The sequence below is a fragment of the Carya illinoinensis genome, chromosome 11, assembly GCF_018687715.1.
Source record: "Carya illinoinensis cultivar Pawnee chromosome 11, C.illinoinensisPawnee_v1, whole genome shotgun sequence".
In the NCBI taxonomy this organism is placed as follows: domain Eukaryota; kingdom Viridiplantae; phylum Streptophyta; class Magnoliopsida; order Fagales; family Juglandaceae; genus Carya; species Carya illinoinensis.
The window spans coordinates 18,875,530-18,894,873 of NC_056762.1; the positions used below are offsets into that span (position 1 = coordinate 18,875,530).

Consider the following 19,344-nt stretch of genomic DNA (forward strand, 5'->3'; position numbering starts at 1 on the left):
TTTTTACCGCATCTCTGGTCGGATGGACCGGAACGAGAACCAGGGAATGGATTTTTAGGAAAATCGCACCGACCCCATCGCGTAGCAATGGGTATCGGTCAGATCGCCGGTTGGCATGAGATAGGCAGGGTGCGGCTAGGTCGTAATAGGATTATATTAGTTTTTCGCTGGTAGCATGATGGGTGCGATCATACCAGCACTAATGCACTGGATCCCATCAGAACTCCGCAGTTAAGCGTGCTTGGGCGAGAGTAGTACTAGGATGGGTGACCTCCTGGGAAGTCCTCGTGTTGCACCCCCCCTTTTTATTTTTACCGCATCTCCGGTCGGATGGACCGGAACGACAACCGGGCAATGGATTCTTAGGAAAATCGCACCGACCCCATCGCGTAGCAATGGGTATCGATCAGATCGCCGGTTGGCATGGGATAGGCATGGTGCGGCTAGGTCGTAATAGGATTATATTAGTTTTTCGCTGGTAGCATGATGGGTGCGATCATACCAGCACTAATGCACCGGATCCCATCAGAACTCCGCAGTTAAGCGTGCTTGGGCGAGAGTAGTACTAGGATGGGTGACCTCCTGGGAAGTCCTCGTGTTGCACCCCCCCTTTTTATTTTTACCGCATCTCCGGTCGGATGGACCGGAACGACAACCGGGCAATGGATTCTTAGGAAAATCGCACCGACCCCATCGCTATCAATCAGATCGCCAGTTGGCATGGGATAGGCAGGGTGCGGCTAGGTCGTAATAGGATTATATTAGTTTTTCGCTGGTAGCATGATGGGTGCGATCATACCAGCACTAATGCACCGGATCCCATCAGAACTCCGCAGTTAAGCGTGCTTGGGCGAGAGTAGTACTAGGATGGGTGACCTCCTGGGAAGTCCTCGTGTTGCACCCCCCCTTTTAATTTTTACCGCATCTCTGGTCGGATGGACCGGAACGAGAACCAGGGAATGGATTTTTAGGAAAATCGCACCGACCCCATCGCGTAGCGATGGGTATCGGTCAGATCGCCGGTTGGCATGAGATAGGCAGGGTGCGGCTAGGTCGTAATAGGATTATATTAGTTTTTTGCTGGTAGCATGATGGGTGCGATCATACCAGCACTAATGCACCGGATCCCATCAGAACTCCGCAGTTAAGCGTGCTTGGGCGAGAGTAGTACTAGGATGGGTGACCTCCTGGGAAGTCCTCGTGTTGCACCCCCCCTTTTAATTTTTACCGCATCTCTGGTCGGATGGACCGGAACGAGAACCAGGGAATGGATTTTTAGGAAAATCGCACCGACCCCATCGCGTAGCAATGGGTATCGATCAGATCGCCGGTTGGCATGGGATAGGCATGGTGCGGCTAGGTCGTAATAGGATTATATTAGTTTTTCGCTGGTAGCATGATGGGTGCGATCATACCAGCACTAATGCACCGGATCCCATCAGAACTCCGCAGTTAAGCGTGCTTGGGCGAGAGTAGTACTAGGATGGGTGACCTCCTGGGAAGTCCTCGTGTTGCACCCCCCCTTTTAATTTTTACCGCATCTCCGGTCGGATGGACCGGAACGACAACCGGGCAATGGATTCTTAGGAAAATCGCACCGACCCCATCGCGTAGCAATGGGTATCGATCAGATCGCCGGTTGGCATGGGATAGGCATGGTGCGGCTAGGTCGTAATAGGATTATATTAGTTTTTCGCTGGTAGCATGATGGGTGCGATCATACCAGCACTAATGCACCGGATCCCATCAGAACTCCGCAGTTAAGCGTGCTTGGGCGAGAGTAGTACTAGGATGGGTGACCTCCTGGGAAGTCCTCGTGTTGCACCCCTCCTTTTTATTTTTACCGCATCTCCGGTCGGATGGACCGGAACGACAACCGGGCAATGGATTCTTAGGAAAATCGCACCGACCCCATCGCGTAGCAATGGGTATCGATCAGATCGCCGGTTGGCATGGGATAGGCATGGTGCGGCTAGGTCGTAATAGGATTATATTAGTTTTTCGCTGGTAGCATGATGGGTGCGATCCTACCAGCACTAATGCACCGGATCCCATCAGAACTCCGCAGTTAAGCGTGCCTGGGCGAGAGTAGTACTAGGATGGGTGACCTCCTGGGAAGTCCTCGTGTTGCACCCCCCCTTTTTATTTTTACCGCATCTCCGGTCGGATGGACCGGAACGACAACCGGGCAATGGATTCTTAGGAAAATCGCACCGACCCCATCGCTATCAATCAGATCGCCAGTTGGCATGGGATAGGCAGGGTGCGGCTGGGTCGTAATAGGATTATATTAGTTTTTCGCTGGTAGCATGATGGGTGCGATCATACCAGCACTAATGCACCGGATCCCATCAGAACTCCGCAGTTAAGCGTGCTTGGGCGAGAGTAGTACTAGGATGGGTGACCTCCTGGGAAGCCCTCGTGTTGCACCCCCCCTTTTAATTTTTACCGCATCTCTGGTCGGATGGACCGGAACGAGAACCAGGGAATGGATTTTTAGGAAAATCGCACCGACCCCATCGCGTAGCAATGGGTATCGGTCAGATCGCCGGTTGGCATGAGATAGGCAGGGTGCGGCTAGGTCGTAATAGGATTATATTAGTTTTTCGCTGGTAGCATGATGGGTGCGATCATACCAGCACTAATGCACTGGATCCCATCAGAACTCCGCAGTTAAGCGTGCTTGGGCGAGAGTAGTACTAGGATGGGTGACCTCCTGGGAAGTCCTCGTGTTGCACCCCCCCTTTTTATTTTTACCGCATCTCCGGTCGGATGGACCGGAACGACAACCGGGCAATGGATTCTTAGGAAAATCGCACCGACCCCATCGCTATCAATCAGATCGCCAGTTGGCATGGGATAGGCAGGGTGCGGCTAGGTCGTAATAGGATTATATTAGTTTTTCGCTGGTAGCATGATGGGTGCGATCATACCAGCACTAATGCACCGGATCCCATCAGAACTCCGCAGTTAAGCGTGCTTGGGCGAGAGTAGTACTAGGATGGGTGACCTCCTGGGAAGTCCTCGTGTTGCACCCCCCCTTTTAATTTTTACCGCATCTCTGGTCGGATGGACCGGAACGAGAACCAGGGAATGGATTTTTAGGAAAATCGCACCGACCCCATCGCGTAGCAATGGGTATCGGTCAGATCGCCGGTTGGCATGAGATAGGCAGGGTGCGGCTAGGTCGTAATAGGATTATATTAGTTTTTCGCTGGTAGCATGATGGGTGCGATCATACCAGCACTAATGCACCGGATCCCATCAGAACTCCGCAGTTAAGCGTGCTTGGGCGAGAGTAGTACTAGGATGGGTGACCTCCTGGGAAGTCCTCGTGTTGCACCCCCCCTTTTTATTTTTACCGCATCTCCGGTCGGATGGACCGGAACGACAACCGGGCAATGGATTCTTAGGAAAATCGCACCGACCCCATCGCGTAGCAATGGGTATCGATCAGATCGCCGGTTGGCATGGGATAGGCATGGTGCGGCTAGGTCGTAATAGGATTATATTAGTTTTTCGCTGGTAGCATGATGGGTGCGATCATACCAGCACTAATGCACCGGATCCCATCAGAACTCCGCAGTTAAGCGTGCTTGGGCGAGAGTAGTACTAGGATGGGTGACCTCCTGGGAAGTCCTCGTGTTGCACCCCCCCTTTTTATTTTTACCGCATCTCCGGTCGGATGGACCGGAACGACAACCGGGCAATGGATTCTTAGGAAAATCGCACCGACCCCATCGCTATCAATCAGATCGCCAGTTGGCATGGGATAGGCAGGGTGCGGCTAGGTCGTAATAGGATTATATTAGTTTTTCGCTGGTAGCATGATGGGTGCGATCATACCAGCACTAATGCACCGGATCCCATCAGAACTCCGCAGTTAAGCGTGCTTGGGCGAGAGTAGTACTAGGATGGGTGACCTCCTGGGAAGTCCTCGTGTTGCACCCCCCCTTTTAATTTTTACCGCATCTCTGGTCGGATGGACCGGAACGAGAACCAGGGAATGGATTTTTAGGAAAATCGCACCGACCCCATCGCGTAGCGATGGGTATCGGTCAGATCGCCGGTTGGCATGAGATAGGCAGGGTGCGGCTAGGTCGTAATAGGATTATATTAGTTTTTCGCTGGTAGCATGATGGGTGCGATCATACCAGCACTAATGCACCGGATCCCATCAGAACTCCGCAGTTAAGCGTGCTTGGGCGAGAGTAGTACTAGGATGGGTGACCTCCTGGGAAGTCCTCGTGTTGCACCCCCCCTTTTAATTTTTACCGCATCTCTGGTCGGATGGACCGGAACGAGAACCAGGGAATGGATTTTTAGGAAAATCGCACCGACCCCATCGCGTAGCAATGGGTATCGGTCAGATCGCCGGTTGGCATGAGATAGGCAGGGTGCGGCTAGGTCGTAATAGGATTATATTAGTTTTTCGCTGGTAGCATGATGGGTGCGATCATACCAGCACTAATGCACCGGATCCCATCAGAACTCCGCAGTTAAGCGTGCTTGGGCGAGAGTAGTACTAGGATGGGTGACCTCCTGGGAAGTCCTCGTGTTGCACCCCCCCTTTTTATTTTTACCGCATCTCCGGTCGGATGGACCGGAACGACAACCGGGCAATGGATTCTTAGGAAAATCGCACCGACCCCATCGCGTAGCAATGGGTATCGATCAGATCGCCGGTTGGCATGGGATAGGCATGGTGCGGCTAGGTCGTAATAGGATTATATTAGTTTTTCGCTGGTAGCATGATGGGTGCGATCATACCAGCACTAATGCACCGGATCCCATCAGAACTCCGCAGTTAAGCGTGCTTGGGCGAGAGTAGTACTAGGATGGGTGACCTCCTGGGAAGTCCTCGTGTTGCACCCCCCCTTTTTATTTTTACCGCATCTCCGGTCGGATGGACCGGAACGACAACCGGGCAATGGATTCTTAGGAAAATCGCACCGACCCCATCGCTATCAATCAGATCGCCAGTTGGCATGGGATAGGCAGGGTGCGGCTAGGTCGTAATAGGATTATATTAGTTTTTCGCTGGTAGCATGATGGGTGCGATCATACCAGCACTAATGCACCGGATCCCATCAGAACTCCGCAGTTAAGCGTGCTTGGGCGAGAGTAGTACTAGGATGGGTGACCTCCTGGGAAGTCCTCGTGTTGCACCCCCCCTTTTAATTTTTACCGCATCTCTGGTCGGATGGACCGGAACGAGAACCAGGGAATGGATTTTTAGGAAAATCGCACCGACCCCATCGCGTAGCAATGGGTATCGGTCAGATCGCCGGTTGGCATGAGATAGGCAGGGTGCGGCTAGGTCGTAATAGGATTATATTAGTTTTTCGCTAGTAGCATGATGGGTGCGATCATACCAGCACTAATGCACCGGATCCCATCAGAACTCCGCAGTTAAGCGTGCTTGGGCGAGAGTAGTACTAGGATGGGTGACCTCCTGGGAAGTCCTCGTGTTGCACCCCCCCTTTTTATTTTTACCGCATCTCCGGTCGGATGGACCGGAACGACAACCGGGCAATGGATTCTTAGGAAAATCGCACCGACCCCATCGCGTAGCAATGGGTATCGATCAGATCGCCGGTTGGCATGGGATAGGCATGGTGCGGCTAGGTCGTAATAGGATTATATTAGTTTTTCGCTGGTAGCATGATGGGTGCGATCATACCAGCACTAATGCACCGGATCCCATCAGAACTCCGCAGTTAAGCGTGCTTGGGCGAGAGTAGTACTAGGATGGGTGACCTCCTGGGAAGTCCTCGTGTTGCACCCCCCCTTTTTATTTTTACCGCATCTCCGGTCGGATGGACCGGAACGACAACCGGGCAATGGATTCTTAGGAAAATCACACCGACCCCATCGCTATCAATCAGATCGCCAGTTGGCATGGGATAGGCAGGGTGCGGCTAGGTCGTAATAGGATTATATTAGTTTTTCGCTGGTAGCATGATGGGTGCGATCATACCAGCACTAATGCACCGGATCCCATCAGAACTCCGCAGTTAAGCGTGCTTGGGCGAGAGTAGTACTAGGATGGGTGACCTCCTGGGAAGTCCTCGTGTTGCACCCCCCCTTTTAATTTTTACCGCATCTCTGGTCGGATGGACCGGAACGAGAACCAGGGAATGGATTTTTAGGAAAATCGCACCGACCCCATCGCGTAGCAATGGGTATCGGTCAGATCGCCGGTTGGCATGAGATAGGCAGGGTGCGGCTAGGTCGTAATAGGATTATATTAGTTTTTCGCTGGTAGCATGATGGGTGCGATCATACCAGCACTAATGCACCGGATCCCATCAGAACTCCGCAGTTAAGCGTGCTTGGGCGAGAGTAGTACTAGGATGGGTGACCTCCTGGGAAGTCCTCGTGTTGCACCCCCCCTTTTTATTTTTACCGCATCTCCGGTCGGATGGACCGGAACGACAACCGGGCAATGGATTCTTAGGAAAATCGCACCGACCCCATCGCGTAGCAATGGGTATCGATCAGATCGCCGGTTGGCATGGGATAGGCATGGTGCGGCTAGGTCGTAATAGGATTATATTAGTTTTTCGCTGGTAGCATGATGGGTGCGATCATACCAGCACTAATGCACCGGATCCCATCAGAACTCCGCAGTTAAGCGTGCTTGGGCGAGAGTAGTACTAGGATGGGTGACCTCCTGGGAAGTCATCGTGTTGCACCCCCCCTTTTTATTTTTACCGCATCTCCGGTCGGATGGACCGGAACGACAACCGGGCAATGGATTCTTAGGAAAATCGCACCGACCCCATCGCTATCAATCAGATCGCCAGTTGGCATGGGATAGGCAGGGTGCGGCTAGGTCGTAATAGGATTATATTAGTTTTTCGCTGGTAGCATGATGGGTGCGATCATACCAGCACTAATGCACCGGATCCCATCAGAACTCCGCAGTTAAGCGTGCTTGGGCGAGAGTAGTACTAGGATGGGTGACCTCCTGGGAAGTCCTCGTGTTGCACCCCCCCTTTTAATTTTTACCGCATCTCTGGTCGGATGGACCGGAACGAGAACCAGGGAATGGATTTTTAGGAAAATCGCACCGACCCCATCGCGTAGCGATGGGTATCGGTCAGATCGCCGGTTGGCATGAGATAGGCAGGGTGCGGCTAGGTCGTAATAGGATTATATTAGTTTTTCGCTGGTAGCATGATGGGTGCGATCATACCAGCACTAATGCACCGGATCCCATCAGAACTCCGCAGTTAAGCGTGCTTGGGCGAGAGTAGTACTAGGATGGGTGACCTCCTGGGAAGTCCTCGTGTTGCACCCCCCCTTTTAATTTTTACCGCATCTCTGGTCGGATGGACCGGAACGAGAACCAGGGAATGGATTTTTAGGAAAATCGCACCGACCCCATCGCGTAGCGATGGGTATCGGTCAGATCGCCGGTTGGCATGAGATAGGCAGGGTGCGGCTAGGTCGTAATAGGATTATATTAGTTTTTTGCTGGTAGCATGATGGGTGCGATCATACCAGCACTAATGCACCGGATCCCATCAGAACTCCGCAGTTAAGCGTGCTTGGGCGAGAGTAGTACTAGGATGGGTGACCTCCTGGGAAGTCCTCGTGTTGCACCCCCCCTTTTAATTTTTACCGCATCTCTGGTCGGATGGACCGGAACGAGAACCAGGGAATGGATTTTTAGGAAAATCGCACCGACCCCATCGCGTAGCAATGGGTATCGATCAGATCGCCGGTTGGCATGGGATAGGCATGGTGCGGCTAGGTCGTAATAGGATTATATTAGTTTTTCGCTGGTAGCATGATGGGTGCGATCATACCAGCACTAATGCACCGGATCCCATCAGAACTCCGCAGTTAAGCGTGCTTGGGCGAGAGTAGTACTAGGATGGGTGACCTCCTGGGAAGTCCTCGTGTTGCACCCCCCCTTTTAATTTTTACCGCATCTCCGGTCGGATGGACCGGAACGACAACCGGGCAATGGATTCTTAGGAAAATCGCACCGACCCCATCGCGTAGCAATGGGTATCGATCAGATCGCCGGTTGGCATGGGATAGGCATGGTGCGGCTAGGTCGTAATAGGATTATATTAGTTTTTCGCTGGTAGCATGATGGGTGCGATCATACCAGCACTAATGCACCGGATCCCATCAGAACTCCGCAGTTAAGCGTGCTTGGGCGAGAGTAGTACTAGGATGGGTGACCTCCTGGGAAGTCCTCGTGTTGCACCCCTCCTTTTTATTTTTACCGCATCTCCGGTCGGATGGACCGGAACGACAACCGGGCAATGGATTCTTAGGAAAATCGCACCGACCCCATCGCGTAGCAATGGGTATCGATCAGATCGCCGGTTGGCATGGGATAGGCATGGTGCGGCTAGGTCGTAATAGGATTATATTAGTTTTTCGCTGGTAGCATGATGGGTGCGATCCTACCAGCACTAATGCACCGGATCCCATCAGAACTCCGCAGTTAAGCGTGCCTGGGCGAGAGTAGTACTAGGATGGGTGACCTCCTGGGAAGTCCTCGTGTTGCACCCCCCCTTTTTATTTTTACCGCATCTCCGGTCGGATGGACCGGAACGACAACCGGGCAATGGATTCTTAGGAAAATCGCACCGACCCCATCGCTATCAATCAGATCGCCAGTTGGCATGGGATAGGCAGGGTGCGGCTGGGTCGTAATAGGATTATATTAGTTTTTCGCTGGTAGCATGATGGGTGCGATCATACCAGCACTAATGCACCGGATCCCATCAGAACTCCGCAGTTAAGCGTGCTTGGGCGAGAGTAGTACTAGGATGGGTGACCTCCTGGGAAGCCCTCGTGTTGCACCCCCCCTTTTAATTTTTACCGCATCTCTGGTCGGATGGACCGGAACGAGAACCAGGGAATGGATTTTTAGGAAAATCGCACCGACCCCATCGCGTAGCAATGGGTATCGGTCAGATCGCCGGTTGGCATGAGATAGGCAGGGTGCGGCTAGGTCGTAATAGGATTATATTAGTTTTTCGCTGGTAGCATGATGGGTGCGATCATACCAGCACTAATGCACTGGATCCCATCAGAACTCCGCAGTTAAGCGTGCTTGGGCGAGAGTAGTACTAGGATGGGTGACCTCCTGGGAAGTCCTCGTGTTGCACCCCCCCTTTTTATTTTTACCGCATCTCCGGTCGGATGGACCGGAACGACAACCGGGCAATGGATTCTTAGGAAAATCGCACCGACCCCATCGCTATCAATCAGATCGCCAGTTGGCATGGGATAGGCAGGGTGCGGCTAGGTCGTAATAGGATTATATTAGTTTTTCGCTGGTAGCATGATGGGTGCGATCATACCAGCACTAATGCACCGGATCCCATCAGAACTCCGCAGTTAAGCGTGCTTGGGCGAGAGTAGTACTAGGATGGGTGACCTCCTGGGAAGTCCTCGTGTTGCACCCCCCCTTTTAATTTTTACCGCATCTCTGGTCGGATGGACCGGAACGAGAACCAGGGAATGGATTTTTAGGAAAATCGCACCGACCCCATCGCGTAGCGATGGGTATCGGTCAGATCGCCGGTTGGCATGAGATAGGCAGGGTGCGGCTAGGTCGTAATAGGATTATATTAGTTTTTTGCTGGTAGCATGATGGGTGCGATCATACCAGCACTAATGCACCGGATCCCATCAGAACTCCGCAGTTAAGCGTGCTTGGGCGAGAGTAGTACTAGGATGGGTGACCTCCTGGGAAGTCCTCGTGTTGCACCCCCCCTTTTAATTTTTACCGCATCTCTGGTCGGATGGACCGGAACGAGAACCAGGGAATGGATTTTTAGGAAAATCGCACCGACCCCATCGCGTAGCAATGGGTATCGATCAGATCGCCGGTTGGCATGGGATAGGCATGGTGCGGCTAGGTCGTAATAGGATTATATTAGTTTTTCGCTGGTAGCATGATGGGTGCGATCATACCAGCACTAATGCACCGGATCCCATCAGAACTCCGCAGTTAAGCGTGCTTGGGCGAGAGTAGTACTAGGATGGGTGACCTCCTGGGAAGTCCTCGTGTTGCACCCCCCCTTTTAATTTTTACCGCATCTCCGGTCGGATGGACCGGAACGACAACCGGGCAATGGATTCTTAGGAAAATCGCACCGACCCCATCGCGTAGCAATGGGTATCGATCAGATCGCCGGTTGGCATGGGATAGGCATGGTGCGGCTAGGTCGTAATAGGATTATATTAGTTTTTCGCTGGTAGCATGATGGGTGCGATCATACCAGCACTAATGCACCGGATCCCATCAGAACTCCGCAGTTAAGCGTGCTTGGGCGAGAGTAGTACTAGGATGGGTGACCTCCTGGGAAGTCCTCGTGTTGCACCCCTCCTTTTTATTTTTACCGCATCTCCGGTCGGATGGACCGGAACGACAACCGGGCAATGGATTCTTAGGAAAATCGCACCGACCCCATCGCGTAGCAATGGGTATCGATCAGATCGCCGGTTGGCATGGGATAGGCATGGTGCGGCTAGGTCGTAATAGGATTATATTAGTTTTTCGCTGGTAGCATGATGGGTGCGATCCTACCAGCACTAATGCACCGGATCCCATCAGAACTCCGCAGTTAAGCGTGCCTGGGCGAGAGTAGTACTAGGATGGGTGACCTCCTGGGAAGTCCTCGTGTTGCACCCCCCCTTTTTATTTTTACCGCATCTCCGGTCGGATGGACCGGAACGACAACCGGGCAATGGATTCTTAGGAAAATCGCACCGACCCCATCGCTATCAATCAGATCGCCAGTTGGCATGGGATAGGCAGGGTGCGGCTGGGTCGTAATAGGATTATATTAGTTTTTCGCTGGTAGCATGATGGGTGCGATCATACCAGCACTAATGCACCGGATCCCATCAGAACTCCGCAGTTAAGCGTGCTTGGGCGAGAGTAGTACTAGGATGGGTGACCTCCTGGGAAGCCCTCGTGTTGCACCCCCCCTTTTAATTTTTACCGCATCTCTGGTCGGATGGACCGGAACGAGAACCAGGGAATGGATTTTTAGGAAAATCGCACCGACCCCATCGCGTAGCAATGGGTATCGGTCAGATCGCCGGTTGGCATGAGATAGGCAGGGTGCGGCTAGGTCGTAATAGGATTATATTAGTTTTTCGCTGGTAGCATGATGGGTGCGATCATACCAGCACTAATGCACTGGATCCCATCAGAACTCCGCAGTTAAGCGTGCTTGGGCGAGAGTAGTACTAGGATGGGTGACCTCCTGGGAAGTCCTCGTGTTGCACCCCCCCTTTTTATTTTTACCGCATCTCCGGTCGGATGGACCGGAACGACAACCGGGCAATGGATTCTTAGGAAAATCGCACCGACCCCATCGCTATCAATCAGATCGCCAGTTGGCATGGGATAGGCAGGGTGCGGCTAGGTCGTAATAGGATTATATTAGTTTTTCGCTGGTAGCATGATGGGTGCGATCATACCAGCACTAATGCACCGGATCCCATCAGAACTCCGCAGTTAAGCGTGCTTGGGCGAGAGTAGTACTAGGATGGGTGACCTCCTGGGAAGTCCTCGTGTTGCACCCCCCCTTTTAATTTTTACCGCATCTCTGGTCGGATGGACCGGAACGAGAACCAGGGAATGGATTTTTAGGAAAATCGCACCGACCCCATCGCGTAGCAATGGGTATCGGTCAGATCGCCGGTTGGCATGAGATAGGCAGGGTGCGGCTAGGTCGTAATAGGATTATATTAGTTTTTCGCTGGTAGCATGATGGGTGCGATCATACCAGCACTAATGCACCGGATCCCATCAGAACTCCGCAGTTAAGCGTGCTTGGGCGAGAGTAGTACTAGGATGGGTGACCTCCTGGGAAGTCCTCGTGTTGCACCCCCCCTTTTTATTTTTACCGCATCTCCGGTCGGATGGACCGGAACGACAACCGGGCAATGGATTCTTAGGAAAATCGCACCGACCCCATCGCGTAGCAATGGGTATCGATCAGATCGCCGGTTGGCATGGGATAGGCATGGTGCGGCTAGGTCGTAATAGGATTATATTAGTTTTTCGCTGGTAGCATGATGGGTGCGATCATACCAGCACTAATGCACCGGATCCCATCAGAACTCCGCAGTTAAGCGTGCTTGGGCGAGAGTAGTACTAGGATGGGTGACCTCCTGGGAAGTCCTCGTGTTGCACCCCCCCTTTTTATTTTTACCGCATCTCCGGTCGGATGGACCGGAACGACAACCGGGCAATGGATTCTTAGGAAAATCGCACCGACCCCATCGCTATCAATCAGATCGCCAGTTGGCATGGGATAGGCAGGGTGCGGCTAGGTCGTAATAGGATTATATTAGTTTTTCGCTGGTAGCATGATGGGTGCGATCATACCAGCACTAATGCACCGGATCCCATCAGAACTCCGCAGTTAAGCGTGCTTGGGCGAGAGTAGTACTAGGATGGGTGACCTCCTGGGAAGTCCTCGTGTTGCACCCCCCCTTTTAATTTTTACCGCATCTCTGGTCGGATGGACCGGAACGAGAACCAGGGAATGGATTTTTAGGAAAATCGCACCGACCCCATCGCGTAGCGATGGGTATCGGTCAGATCGCCGGTTGGCATGAGATAGGCAGGGTGCGGCTAGGTCGTAATAGGATTATATTAGTTTTTCGCTGGTAGCATGATGGGTGCGATCATACCAGCACTAATGCACCGGATCCCATCAGAACTCCGCAGTTAAGCGTGCTTGGGCGAGAGTAGTACTAGGATGGGTGACCTCCTGGGAAGTCCTCGTGTTGCACCCCCCCTTTTAATTTTTACCGCATCTCTGGTCGGATGGACCGGAACGAGAACCAGGGAATGGATTTTTAGGAAAATCGCACCGACCCCATCGCGTAGCAATGGGTATCGGTCAGATCGCCGGTTGGCATGAGATAGGCAGGGTGCGGCTAGGTCGTAATAGGATTATATTAGTTTTTCGCTGGTAGCATGATGGGTGCGATCATACCAGCACTAATGCACCGGATCCCATCAGAACTCCGCAGTTAAGCGTGCTTGGGCGAGAGTAGTACTAGGATGGGTGACCTCCTGGGAAGTCCTCGTGTTGCACCCCCCCTTTTTATTTTTACCGCATCTCCGGTCGGATGGACCGGAACGACAACCGGGCAATGGATTCTTAGGAAAATCGCACCGACCCCATCGCGTAGCAATGGGTATCGATCAGATCGCCGGTTGGCATGGGATAGGCATGGTGCGGCTAGGTCGTAATAGGATTATATTAGTTTTTCGCTGGTAGCATGATGGGTGCGATCATACCAGCACTAATGCACCGGATCCCATCAGAACTCCGCAGTTAAGCGTGCTTGGGCGAGAGTAGTACTAGGATGGGTGACCTCCTGGGAAGTCCTCGTGTTGCACCCCCCCTTTTTATTTTTACCGCATCTCCGGTCGGATGGACCGGAACGACAACCGGGCAATGGATTCTTAGGAAAATCGCACCGACCCCATCGCTATCAATCAGATCGCCAGTTGGCATGGGATAGGCAGGGTGCGGCTAGGTCGTAATAGGATTATATTAGTTTTTCGCTGGTAGCATGATGGGTGCGATCATACCAGCACTAATGCACCGGATCCCATCAGAACTCCGCAGTTAAGCGTGCTTGGGCGAGAGTAGTACTAGGATGGGTGACCTCCTGGGAAGTCCTCGTGTTGCACCCCCCCTTTTAATTTTTACCGCATCTCTGGTCGGATGGACCGGAACGAGAACCAGGGAATGGATTTTTAGGAAAATCGCACCGACCCCATCGCGTAGCAATGGGTATCGGTCAGATCGCCGGTTGGCATGAGATAGGCAGGGTGCGGCTAGGTCGTAATAGGATTATATTAGTTTTTCGCTAGTAGCATGATGGGTGCGATCATACCAGCACTAATGCACCGGATCCCATCAGAACTCCGCAGTTAAGCGTGCTTGGGCGAGAGTAGTACTAGGATGGGTGACCTCCTGGGAAGTCCTCGTGTTGCACCCCCCCTTTTTATTTTTACCGCATCTCCGGTCGGATGGACCGGAACGACAACCGGGCAATGGATTCTTAGGAAAATCGCACCGACCCCATCGCGTAGCAATGGGTATCGATCAGATCGCCGGTTGGCATGGGATAGGCATGGTGCGGCTAGGTCGTAATAGGATTATATTAGTTTTTCGCTGGTAGCATGATGGGTGCGATCATACCAGCACTAATGCACCGGATCCCATCAGAACTCCGCAGTTAAGCGTGCTTGGGCGAGAGTAGTACTAGGATGGGTGACCTCCTGGGAAGTCCTCGTGTTGCACCCCCCCTTTTTATTTTTACCGCATCTCCGGTCGGATGGACCGGAACGACAACCGGGCAATGGATTCTTAGGAAAATCGCACCGACCCCATCGCTATCAATCAGATCGCCAGTTGGCATGGGATAGGCAGGGTGCGGCTAGGTCGTAATAGGATTATATTAGTTTTTCGCTGGTAGCATGATGGGTGCGATCATACCAGCACTAATGCACCGGATCCCATCAGAACTCCGCAGTTAAGCGTGCTTGGGCGAGAGTAGTACTAGGATGGGTGACCTCCTGGGAAGTCCTCGTGTTGCACCCCCCCCTTTTAATTTTTACCGCATCTCTGGTCGGATGGACCGGAACGAGAACCAGGGAATGGATTTTTAGGAAAATCGCACCGACCCCATCGCGTAGCAATGGGTATCGGTCAGATCGCCGGTTGGCATGAGATAGGCAGGGTGCGGCTAGGTCGTAATAGGATTATATTAGTTTTTCGCTGGTAGCATGATGGGTGCGATCATACCAGCACTAATGCACCGGATCCCATCAGAACTCCGCAGTTAAGCGTGCTTGGGCGAGAGTAGTACTAGGATGGGTGACCTCCTGGGAAGTCCTCGTGTTGCACCCCCCCTTTTTATTTTTACCGCATCTCCGGTCGGATGGACCGGAACGACAACCGGGCAATGGATTCTTAGGAAAATCGCACCGACCCCATCGCGTAGCAATGGGTATCGATCAGATCGCCGGTTGGCATGGGATAGGCATGGTGCGGCTAGGTCGTAATAGGATTATATTAGTTTTTCGCTGGTAGCATGATGGGTGCGATCATACCAGCACTAATGCACCGGATCCCATCAGAACTCCGCAGTTAAGCGTGCTTGGGCGAGAGTAGTACTAGGATGGGTGACCTCCTGGGAAGTCCTCGTGTTGCACCCCCCCTTTTTATTTTTACCGCATCTCCGGTCGGATGGACCGGAACGACAACCGGGCAATGGATTCTTAGGAAAATCGCACCGACCCCATCGCTATCAATCAGATCGCCAGTTGGCATGGGATAGGCAGGGTGCGGCTAGGTCGTAATAGGATTATATTAGTTTTTCGCTGGTAGCATGATGGGTGCGATCATACCAGCACTAATGCACCGGATCCCATCAGAACTCCGCAGTTAAGCGTGCTTGGGCGAGAGTAGTACTAGGATGGGTGACCTCCTGGGAAGTCCTCGTGTTGCACCCCCCCTTTTAATTTTTACCGCATCTCTGGTCGGATGGACCGGAACGAGAACCAGGGAATGGATTTTTAGGAAAATCGCACCGACCCCATCGCGTAGCGATGGGTATCGGTCAGATCGCCGGTTGGCATGAGATAGGCAGGGTGCGGCTAGGTCGTAATAGGATTATATTAGTTTTTCGCTGGTAGCATGATGGGTGCGATCATACCAGCACTAATGCACCGGATCCCATCAGAACTCCGCAGTTAAGCGTGCTTGGGCGAGAGTAGTACTAGGATGGGTGACCTCCTGGGAAGTCCTCGTGTTGCACCCCCCCTTTTAATTTTTACCGCATCTCTGGTCGGATGGACCGGAACGAGAACCAGGGAATGGATTTTTAGGAAAATCGCACCGACCCCATCGCGTAGCAATGGGTATCGGTCAGATCGCCGGTTGGCATGAGATAGGCAGGGTGCGGCTAGGTCGTAATAGGATTATATTAGTTTTTCGCTGGTAGCATGATGGGTGCGATCATACCAGCACTAATGCACCGGATCCCATCAGAACTCCGCAGTTAAGCGTGCTTGGGCGAGAGTAGTACTAGGATGGGTGACCTCCTGGGAAGTCCTCGTGTTGCACCCCCCCTTTTTATTTTTACCGCATCTCCGGTCGGATGGACCGGAACGACAACCGGGCAATGGATTCTTAGGAAAATCGCACCGACCCCATCGCGTAGCAATGGGTATCGATCAGATCGCCGGTTGGCATGGGATAGGCATGGTGCGGCTAGGTCGTAATAGGATTATATTAGTTTTTCGCTGGTAGCATGATGGGTGCGATCATACCAGCACTAATGCACCGGATCCCATCAGAACTCCGCAGTTAAGCGTGCTTGGGCGAGAGTAGTACTAGGATGGGTGACCTCCTGGGAAGTCCTCGTGTTGCACCCCCCCTTTTTATTTTTACCGCATCTCCGGTCGGATGGACCGGAACGACAACCGGGCAATGGATTCTTAGGAAAATCGCACCGACCCCATCGCTATCAATCAGATCGCCAGTTGGCATGGGATAGGCAGGGTGCGGCTAGGTCGTAATAGGATTATATTAGTTTTTCGCTGGTAGCATGATGGGTGCGATCATACCAGCACTAATGCACCGGATCCCATCAGAACTCCGCAGTTAAGCGTGCTTGGGCGAGAGTAGTACTAGGATGGGTGACCTCCTGGGAAGTCCTCGTGTTGCACCCCCCCTTTTAATTTTTACCGCATCTCTGGTCGGATGGACCGGAACGAGAACCAGGGAATGGATTTTTAGGAAAATCGCACCGACCCCATCGCGTAGCAATGGGTATCGGTCAGATCGCCGGTTGGCATGAGATAGGCAGGGTGCGGCTAGGTCGTAATAGGATTATATTAGTTTTTCGCTAGTAGCATGATGGGTGCGATCATACCAGCACTAATGCACCGGATCCCATCAGAACTCCGCAGTTAAGCGTGCTTGGGCGAGAGTAGTACTAGGATGGGTGACCTCCTGGGAAGTCCTCGTGTTGCACCCCCCCTTTTTATTTTTACCGCATCTCCGGTCGGATGGACCGGAACGACAACCGGGCAATGGATTCTTAGGAAAATCGCACCGACCCCATCGCGTAGCAATGGGTATCGATCAGATCGCCGGTTGGCATGGGATAGGCATGGTGCGGCTAGGTCGTAATAGGATTATATTAGTTTTTCGCTGGTAGCATGATGGGTGCGATCATACCAGCACTAATGCACCGGATCCCATCAGAACTCCGCAGTTAAGCGTGCTTGGGCGAGAGTAGTACTAGGATGGGTGACCTCCTGGGAAGTCCTCGTGTTGCACCCCCCCTTTTTATTTTTACCGCATCTCCGGTCGGATGGACCGGAACGACAACCGGGCAATGGATTCTTAGGAAAATCACACCGACCCCATCGCTATCAATCAGATCGCCAGTTGGCATGGGATAGGCAGGGTGCGGCTAGGTCGTAATAGGATTATATTAGTTTTTCGCTGGTAGCATGATGGGTGCGATCATACCAGCACTAATGCACCGGATCCCATCAGAACTCCGCAGTTAAGCGTGCTTGGGCGAGAGTAGTACTAGGATGGGTGACCTCCTGGGAAGTCCTCGTGTTGCACCCCCCCTTTTAATTTTTACCGCATCTCTGGTCGGATGGACCGGAACGAGAACCAGGGAATGGATTTTTAGGAAAATCGCACCGACCCCATCGCGTAGCAATGGGTATCGGTCAGATCGCCGGTTGGCATGAGATAGGCAGGGTGCGGCTAGGTCGTAATAGGATTATATTAGTTTTTCGCTGGTAGCATGATGGGTGCGATCATACCAGCACTAATGCACCGGATCCCATCAGAACTCCGCAGTTAAGCGTGCTTGGGCGAGAGTAGTACTAGGATGGGTGACCTCCTGGGAAGTCCTCGTGTTGCACCCCCCCTTTTTATTTTTACCGCATCTCCGGTCGGATGGACCGGAACGACAACCGGGCAATGGATTCTTAGGAAAATCGCACCGACCCCATCGCGTAGCAATGGGTATCGATCAGATCGCCGGTTGGCATGGGATAGGCATGGTGCGGCTAGGTCGTAATAGGATTATATTAGTTTTTCGCTGGTAGCATGATGGGTGCGATCATACCAGCACTAATGCACCGGATCCCATCAGAACTCCGCAGTTAAGCGTGCTTGGGCGAGAGTAGTACTAGGATGGGTGACCTCCTGGGAAGTCCTCGTGTTGCACCCCCCCTTTTTATTTTTACCGCATCTCCGGTCGGATGGACCGGAACGACAACCGGGCAATGGATTCTTAGGAAAATCGCACCGACCCCATCGCTATCAATCAGATCGCCAGTTGGCATGGGATAGGCAGGGTGCGGCTAGGTCGTAATAGGATTATATTAGTTTTTCGCTGGTAGCATGATGGGTGCGATCATACCAGCACTAATGCACCGGATCCCATCAGAACTCCGCAGTTAAGCGTGCTTGGGCGAGAGTAGTACTAGGATGGGTGACCTCCTGGGAAGTCCTCGTGTTGCACCCCCCCTTTTAATTTTTACCGCATCTCTGGTCGGATGGACCGGAACGAGAACCAGGGAATGGATTTTTAGGAAAATCGCACCGACCCCATCGCGTAGCGATGGGTATCGGTCAGATCGCCGGTTGGCATGAGATAGGCAGGGTGCGGCTAGGTCGTAATAGGATTATATTAGTTTTTCGCTGGTAGCATGATGGGTGCGATCATACCAGCACTAATGCACCGGATCCCATCAGAACTCCGCAGTTAAGCGTGCTTGGGCGAGAGTAGTACTAGGATGGGTGACCTCCTGGGAAGTCCTCGTGTTGCACCCCCCCTTTTAATTTTTACCGCATCTCTGGTCGGATGGACCGGAACGAGAACCAGGGAATGGATTTTTAGGAAAATCGCACCGACCCCATCGCGTAGCAATGGGTATCGGTCAGATCGCCGGTTGGCATGAGATAGGCAGGGTGCGGCTAGGTCGTAATAGGATTATATTAGTTTTTCGCTGGTAGCATGATGGGTGCGATCATACCAGCACTAATGCACCGGATCCCATCAGAACTCCGCAGTTAAGCGTGCTTGGGCGAGAGTAGTACTAGGATGGGTGACCTCCTGGGAAGTCCTCGTGTTGCACCCCCCCTTTTTATTTTTACCGCATCTCCGGTCGGGTGGACCGGAACGACAACCGGGCAATGGATTCTTAGGAAAATCGCACCGACCCCATCGCGTAGCAATGGGTATCGATCAGATCGCCGGTTGGCATGGGATAGGCATGGTGCGGCT

General features: G+C 52.6%; 63 non-coding genes across 63 annotated transcripts; all 63 read left to right on the forward strand.

Moving 5' to 3' along the window:
* Positions 1 to 180: 180 nt before the first annotated feature.
* LOC122287372 lies at positions 181 to 299 on the forward strand. The gene has a single exon (XR_006234668.1). It is a non-coding gene; the product is annotated as a 5S ribosomal RNA (ribosomal RNA).
* A 189-nt stretch (positions 300 to 488) lies between these two features.
* Positions 489 to 607, forward strand: LOC122284597. Its single transcript, XR_006231958.1, has one exon. It is a non-coding gene; the product is annotated as a 5S ribosomal RNA (ribosomal RNA).
* A 178-nt stretch (positions 608 to 785) lies between these two features.
* Positions 786 to 904, forward strand: LOC122284598. The gene has a single exon (XR_006231959.1). It is a non-coding gene; the product is annotated as a 5S ribosomal RNA (ribosomal RNA).
* A 189-nt stretch (positions 905 to 1,093) lies between these two features.
* On the forward strand, positions 1,094 to 1,212 carry LOC122284600. The gene has a single exon (XR_006231961.1). It is a non-coding gene; the product is annotated as a 5S ribosomal RNA (ribosomal RNA).
* Positions 1,213 to 1,401: 189 nt separating this feature from the next.
* LOC122284601 lies at positions 1,402 to 1,520 on the forward strand. Its single transcript, XR_006231962.1, has one exon. It is a non-coding gene; the product is annotated as a 5S ribosomal RNA (ribosomal RNA).
* Positions 1,521 to 1,709: 189 nt separating this feature from the next.
* Positions 1,710 to 1,828, forward strand: LOC122284602. The gene has a single exon (XR_006231963.1). It is a non-coding gene; the product is annotated as a 5S ribosomal RNA (ribosomal RNA).
* Positions 1,829 to 2,017: 189 nt separating this feature from the next.
* Positions 2,018 to 2,136, forward strand: LOC122288140. The gene has a single exon (XR_006235413.1). It is a non-coding gene; the product is annotated as a 5S ribosomal RNA (ribosomal RNA).
* A 178-nt stretch (positions 2,137 to 2,314) lies between these two features.
* Positions 2,315 to 2,433, forward strand: LOC122287055. Its single transcript, XR_006234362.1, has one exon. It is a non-coding gene; the product is annotated as a 5S ribosomal RNA (ribosomal RNA).
* Positions 2,434 to 2,622: 189 nt separating this feature from the next.
* LOC122287373 lies at positions 2,623 to 2,741 on the forward strand. Its single transcript, XR_006234669.1, has one exon. It is a non-coding gene; the product is annotated as a 5S ribosomal RNA (ribosomal RNA).
* A 178-nt stretch (positions 2,742 to 2,919) lies between these two features.
* On the forward strand, positions 2,920 to 3,038 carry LOC122284603. Its single transcript, XR_006231964.1, has one exon. It is a non-coding gene; the product is annotated as a 5S ribosomal RNA (ribosomal RNA).
* A 189-nt stretch (positions 3,039 to 3,227) lies between these two features.
* LOC122284604 lies at positions 3,228 to 3,346 on the forward strand. Its single transcript, XR_006231965.1, has one exon. It is a non-coding gene; the product is annotated as a 5S ribosomal RNA (ribosomal RNA).
* A 189-nt stretch (positions 3,347 to 3,535) lies between these two features.
* Positions 3,536 to 3,654, forward strand: LOC122284605. Its single transcript, XR_006231966.1, has one exon. It is a non-coding gene; the product is annotated as a 5S ribosomal RNA (ribosomal RNA).
* Positions 3,655 to 3,832: 178 nt separating this feature from the next.
* LOC122284606 lies at positions 3,833 to 3,951 on the forward strand. Its single transcript, XR_006231967.1, has one exon. It is a non-coding gene; the product is annotated as a 5S ribosomal RNA (ribosomal RNA).
* Positions 3,952 to 4,140: 189 nt separating this feature from the next.
* LOC122284607 lies at positions 4,141 to 4,259 on the forward strand. Its single transcript, XR_006231968.1, has one exon. It is a non-coding gene; the product is annotated as a 5S ribosomal RNA (ribosomal RNA).
* A 189-nt stretch (positions 4,260 to 4,448) lies between these two features.
* On the forward strand, positions 4,449 to 4,567 carry LOC122284608. The gene has a single exon (XR_006231969.1). It is a non-coding gene; the product is annotated as a 5S ribosomal RNA (ribosomal RNA).
* A 189-nt stretch (positions 4,568 to 4,756) lies between these two features.
* LOC122284609 lies at positions 4,757 to 4,875 on the forward strand. Its single transcript, XR_006231970.1, has one exon. It is a non-coding gene; the product is annotated as a 5S ribosomal RNA (ribosomal RNA).
* Positions 4,876 to 5,053: 178 nt separating this feature from the next.
* On the forward strand, positions 5,054 to 5,172 carry LOC122284611. The gene has a single exon (XR_006231972.1). It is a non-coding gene; the product is annotated as a 5S ribosomal RNA (ribosomal RNA).
* Positions 5,173 to 5,361: 189 nt separating this feature from the next.
* On the forward strand, positions 5,362 to 5,480 carry LOC122284612. Its single transcript, XR_006231973.1, has one exon. It is a non-coding gene; the product is annotated as a 5S ribosomal RNA (ribosomal RNA).
* Positions 5,481 to 5,669: 189 nt separating this feature from the next.
* On the forward strand, positions 5,670 to 5,788 carry LOC122284613. Its single transcript, XR_006231974.1, has one exon. It is a non-coding gene; the product is annotated as a 5S ribosomal RNA (ribosomal RNA).
* Positions 5,789 to 5,966: 178 nt separating this feature from the next.
* On the forward strand, positions 5,967 to 6,085 carry LOC122284614. Its single transcript, XR_006231975.1, has one exon. It is a non-coding gene; the product is annotated as a 5S ribosomal RNA (ribosomal RNA).
* A 189-nt stretch (positions 6,086 to 6,274) lies between these two features.
* LOC122284615 lies at positions 6,275 to 6,393 on the forward strand. Its single transcript, XR_006231976.1, has one exon. It is a non-coding gene; the product is annotated as a 5S ribosomal RNA (ribosomal RNA).
* A 189-nt stretch (positions 6,394 to 6,582) lies between these two features.
* On the forward strand, positions 6,583 to 6,701 carry LOC122288502. Its single transcript, XR_006235762.1, has one exon. It is a non-coding gene; the product is annotated as a 5S ribosomal RNA (ribosomal RNA).
* A 178-nt stretch (positions 6,702 to 6,879) lies between these two features.
* LOC122284616 lies at positions 6,880 to 6,998 on the forward strand. Its single transcript, XR_006231977.1, has one exon. It is a non-coding gene; the product is annotated as a 5S ribosomal RNA (ribosomal RNA).
* Positions 6,999 to 7,187: 189 nt separating this feature from the next.
* LOC122284617 lies at positions 7,188 to 7,306 on the forward strand. The gene has a single exon (XR_006231978.1). It is a non-coding gene; the product is annotated as a 5S ribosomal RNA (ribosomal RNA).
* Positions 7,307 to 7,495: 189 nt separating this feature from the next.
* On the forward strand, positions 7,496 to 7,614 carry LOC122284618. The gene has a single exon (XR_006231979.1). It is a non-coding gene; the product is annotated as a 5S ribosomal RNA (ribosomal RNA).
* Positions 7,615 to 7,803: 189 nt separating this feature from the next.
* On the forward strand, positions 7,804 to 7,922 carry LOC122284619. Its single transcript, XR_006231980.1, has one exon. It is a non-coding gene; the product is annotated as a 5S ribosomal RNA (ribosomal RNA).
* A 189-nt stretch (positions 7,923 to 8,111) lies between these two features.
* LOC122284620 lies at positions 8,112 to 8,230 on the forward strand. The gene has a single exon (XR_006231981.1). It is a non-coding gene; the product is annotated as a 5S ribosomal RNA (ribosomal RNA).
* Positions 8,231 to 8,419: 189 nt separating this feature from the next.
* Positions 8,420 to 8,538, forward strand: LOC122288142. The gene has a single exon (XR_006235415.1). It is a non-coding gene; the product is annotated as a 5S ribosomal RNA (ribosomal RNA).
* A 178-nt stretch (positions 8,539 to 8,716) lies between these two features.
* On the forward strand, positions 8,717 to 8,835 carry LOC122287056. The gene has a single exon (XR_006234363.1). It is a non-coding gene; the product is annotated as a 5S ribosomal RNA (ribosomal RNA).
* A 189-nt stretch (positions 8,836 to 9,024) lies between these two features.
* On the forward strand, positions 9,025 to 9,143 carry LOC122287374. Its single transcript, XR_006234670.1, has one exon. It is a non-coding gene; the product is annotated as a 5S ribosomal RNA (ribosomal RNA).
* A 178-nt stretch (positions 9,144 to 9,321) lies between these two features.
* Positions 9,322 to 9,440, forward strand: LOC122284623. The gene has a single exon (XR_006231983.1). It is a non-coding gene; the product is annotated as a 5S ribosomal RNA (ribosomal RNA).
* A 189-nt stretch (positions 9,441 to 9,629) lies between these two features.
* Positions 9,630 to 9,748, forward strand: LOC122284624. The gene has a single exon (XR_006231984.1). It is a non-coding gene; the product is annotated as a 5S ribosomal RNA (ribosomal RNA).
* Positions 9,749 to 9,937: 189 nt separating this feature from the next.
* Positions 9,938 to 10,056, forward strand: LOC122284625. The gene has a single exon (XR_006231985.1). It is a non-coding gene; the product is annotated as a 5S ribosomal RNA (ribosomal RNA).
* Positions 10,057 to 10,245: 189 nt separating this feature from the next.
* Positions 10,246 to 10,364, forward strand: LOC122284626. Its single transcript, XR_006231986.1, has one exon. It is a non-coding gene; the product is annotated as a 5S ribosomal RNA (ribosomal RNA).
* A 189-nt stretch (positions 10,365 to 10,553) lies between these two features.
* Positions 10,554 to 10,672, forward strand: LOC122288143. The gene has a single exon (XR_006235416.1). It is a non-coding gene; the product is annotated as a 5S ribosomal RNA (ribosomal RNA).
* A 178-nt stretch (positions 10,673 to 10,850) lies between these two features.
* On the forward strand, positions 10,851 to 10,969 carry LOC122287057. Its single transcript, XR_006234364.1, has one exon. It is a non-coding gene; the product is annotated as a 5S ribosomal RNA (ribosomal RNA).
* Positions 10,970 to 11,158: 189 nt separating this feature from the next.
* LOC122287375 lies at positions 11,159 to 11,277 on the forward strand. Its single transcript, XR_006234671.1, has one exon. It is a non-coding gene; the product is annotated as a 5S ribosomal RNA (ribosomal RNA).
* A 178-nt stretch (positions 11,278 to 11,455) lies between these two features.
* Positions 11,456 to 11,574, forward strand: LOC122284627. Its single transcript, XR_006231987.1, has one exon. It is a non-coding gene; the product is annotated as a 5S ribosomal RNA (ribosomal RNA).
* A 189-nt stretch (positions 11,575 to 11,763) lies between these two features.
* LOC122284628 lies at positions 11,764 to 11,882 on the forward strand. Its single transcript, XR_006231988.1, has one exon. It is a non-coding gene; the product is annotated as a 5S ribosomal RNA (ribosomal RNA).
* A 189-nt stretch (positions 11,883 to 12,071) lies between these two features.
* LOC122284629 lies at positions 12,072 to 12,190 on the forward strand. Its single transcript, XR_006231989.1, has one exon. It is a non-coding gene; the product is annotated as a 5S ribosomal RNA (ribosomal RNA).
* A 178-nt stretch (positions 12,191 to 12,368) lies between these two features.
* LOC122284630 lies at positions 12,369 to 12,487 on the forward strand. The gene has a single exon (XR_006231990.1). It is a non-coding gene; the product is annotated as a 5S ribosomal RNA (ribosomal RNA).
* A 189-nt stretch (positions 12,488 to 12,676) lies between these two features.
* LOC122284631 lies at positions 12,677 to 12,795 on the forward strand. The gene has a single exon (XR_006231991.1). It is a non-coding gene; the product is annotated as a 5S ribosomal RNA (ribosomal RNA).
* A 189-nt stretch (positions 12,796 to 12,984) lies between these two features.
* On the forward strand, positions 12,985 to 13,103 carry LOC122284632. Its single transcript, XR_006231992.1, has one exon. It is a non-coding gene; the product is annotated as a 5S ribosomal RNA (ribosomal RNA).
* A 189-nt stretch (positions 13,104 to 13,292) lies between these two features.
* LOC122284634 lies at positions 13,293 to 13,411 on the forward strand. The gene has a single exon (XR_006231994.1). It is a non-coding gene; the product is annotated as a 5S ribosomal RNA (ribosomal RNA).
* A 178-nt stretch (positions 13,412 to 13,589) lies between these two features.
* Positions 13,590 to 13,708, forward strand: LOC122284635. The gene has a single exon (XR_006231995.1). It is a non-coding gene; the product is annotated as a 5S ribosomal RNA (ribosomal RNA).
* Positions 13,709 to 13,897: 189 nt separating this feature from the next.
* Positions 13,898 to 14,016, forward strand: LOC122284636. The gene has a single exon (XR_006231996.1). It is a non-coding gene; the product is annotated as a 5S ribosomal RNA (ribosomal RNA).
* A 189-nt stretch (positions 14,017 to 14,205) lies between these two features.
* LOC122284637 lies at positions 14,206 to 14,324 on the forward strand. The gene has a single exon (XR_006231997.1). It is a non-coding gene; the product is annotated as a 5S ribosomal RNA (ribosomal RNA).
* A 178-nt stretch (positions 14,325 to 14,502) lies between these two features.
* On the forward strand, positions 14,503 to 14,621 carry LOC122284638. Its single transcript, XR_006231998.1, has one exon. It is a non-coding gene; the product is annotated as a 5S ribosomal RNA (ribosomal RNA).
* A 190-nt stretch (positions 14,622 to 14,811) lies between these two features.
* On the forward strand, positions 14,812 to 14,930 carry LOC122284639. Its single transcript, XR_006231999.1, has one exon. It is a non-coding gene; the product is annotated as a 5S ribosomal RNA (ribosomal RNA).
* A 189-nt stretch (positions 14,931 to 15,119) lies between these two features.
* LOC122284640 lies at positions 15,120 to 15,238 on the forward strand. The gene has a single exon (XR_006232000.1). It is a non-coding gene; the product is annotated as a 5S ribosomal RNA (ribosomal RNA).
* A 178-nt stretch (positions 15,239 to 15,416) lies between these two features.
* Positions 15,417 to 15,535, forward strand: LOC122284641. The gene has a single exon (XR_006232001.1). It is a non-coding gene; the product is annotated as a 5S ribosomal RNA (ribosomal RNA).
* Positions 15,536 to 15,724: 189 nt separating this feature from the next.
* Positions 15,725 to 15,843, forward strand: LOC122284642. The gene has a single exon (XR_006232002.1). It is a non-coding gene; the product is annotated as a 5S ribosomal RNA (ribosomal RNA).
* Positions 15,844 to 16,032: 189 nt separating this feature from the next.
* On the forward strand, positions 16,033 to 16,151 carry LOC122284643. The gene has a single exon (XR_006232003.1). It is a non-coding gene; the product is annotated as a 5S ribosomal RNA (ribosomal RNA).
* A 189-nt stretch (positions 16,152 to 16,340) lies between these two features.
* Positions 16,341 to 16,459, forward strand: LOC122284645. Its single transcript, XR_006232005.1, has one exon. It is a non-coding gene; the product is annotated as a 5S ribosomal RNA (ribosomal RNA).
* A 178-nt stretch (positions 16,460 to 16,637) lies between these two features.
* Positions 16,638 to 16,756, forward strand: LOC122284646. Its single transcript, XR_006232006.1, has one exon. It is a non-coding gene; the product is annotated as a 5S ribosomal RNA (ribosomal RNA).
* A 189-nt stretch (positions 16,757 to 16,945) lies between these two features.
* On the forward strand, positions 16,946 to 17,064 carry LOC122284648. The gene has a single exon (XR_006232007.1). It is a non-coding gene; the product is annotated as a 5S ribosomal RNA (ribosomal RNA).
* A 189-nt stretch (positions 17,065 to 17,253) lies between these two features.
* On the forward strand, positions 17,254 to 17,372 carry LOC122284649. Its single transcript, XR_006232008.1, has one exon. It is a non-coding gene; the product is annotated as a 5S ribosomal RNA (ribosomal RNA).
* A 178-nt stretch (positions 17,373 to 17,550) lies between these two features.
* On the forward strand, positions 17,551 to 17,669 carry LOC122284650. Its single transcript, XR_006232009.1, has one exon. It is a non-coding gene; the product is annotated as a 5S ribosomal RNA (ribosomal RNA).
* Positions 17,670 to 17,858: 189 nt separating this feature from the next.
* LOC122284651 lies at positions 17,859 to 17,977 on the forward strand. The gene has a single exon (XR_006232010.1). It is a non-coding gene; the product is annotated as a 5S ribosomal RNA (ribosomal RNA).
* Positions 17,978 to 18,166: 189 nt separating this feature from the next.
* On the forward strand, positions 18,167 to 18,285 carry LOC122284652. Its single transcript, XR_006232011.1, has one exon. It is a non-coding gene; the product is annotated as a 5S ribosomal RNA (ribosomal RNA).
* Positions 18,286 to 18,463: 178 nt separating this feature from the next.
* On the forward strand, positions 18,464 to 18,582 carry LOC122284653. Its single transcript, XR_006232012.1, has one exon. It is a non-coding gene; the product is annotated as a 5S ribosomal RNA (ribosomal RNA).
* A 189-nt stretch (positions 18,583 to 18,771) lies between these two features.
* On the forward strand, positions 18,772 to 18,890 carry LOC122284654. The gene has a single exon (XR_006232013.1). It is a non-coding gene; the product is annotated as a 5S ribosomal RNA (ribosomal RNA).
* Positions 18,891 to 19,079: 189 nt separating this feature from the next.
* On the forward strand, positions 19,080 to 19,198 carry LOC122284655. Its single transcript, XR_006232014.1, has one exon. It is a non-coding gene; the product is annotated as a 5S ribosomal RNA (ribosomal RNA).
* The last annotated feature ends 146 nt before the right edge of the window (positions 19,199 to 19,344 follow it).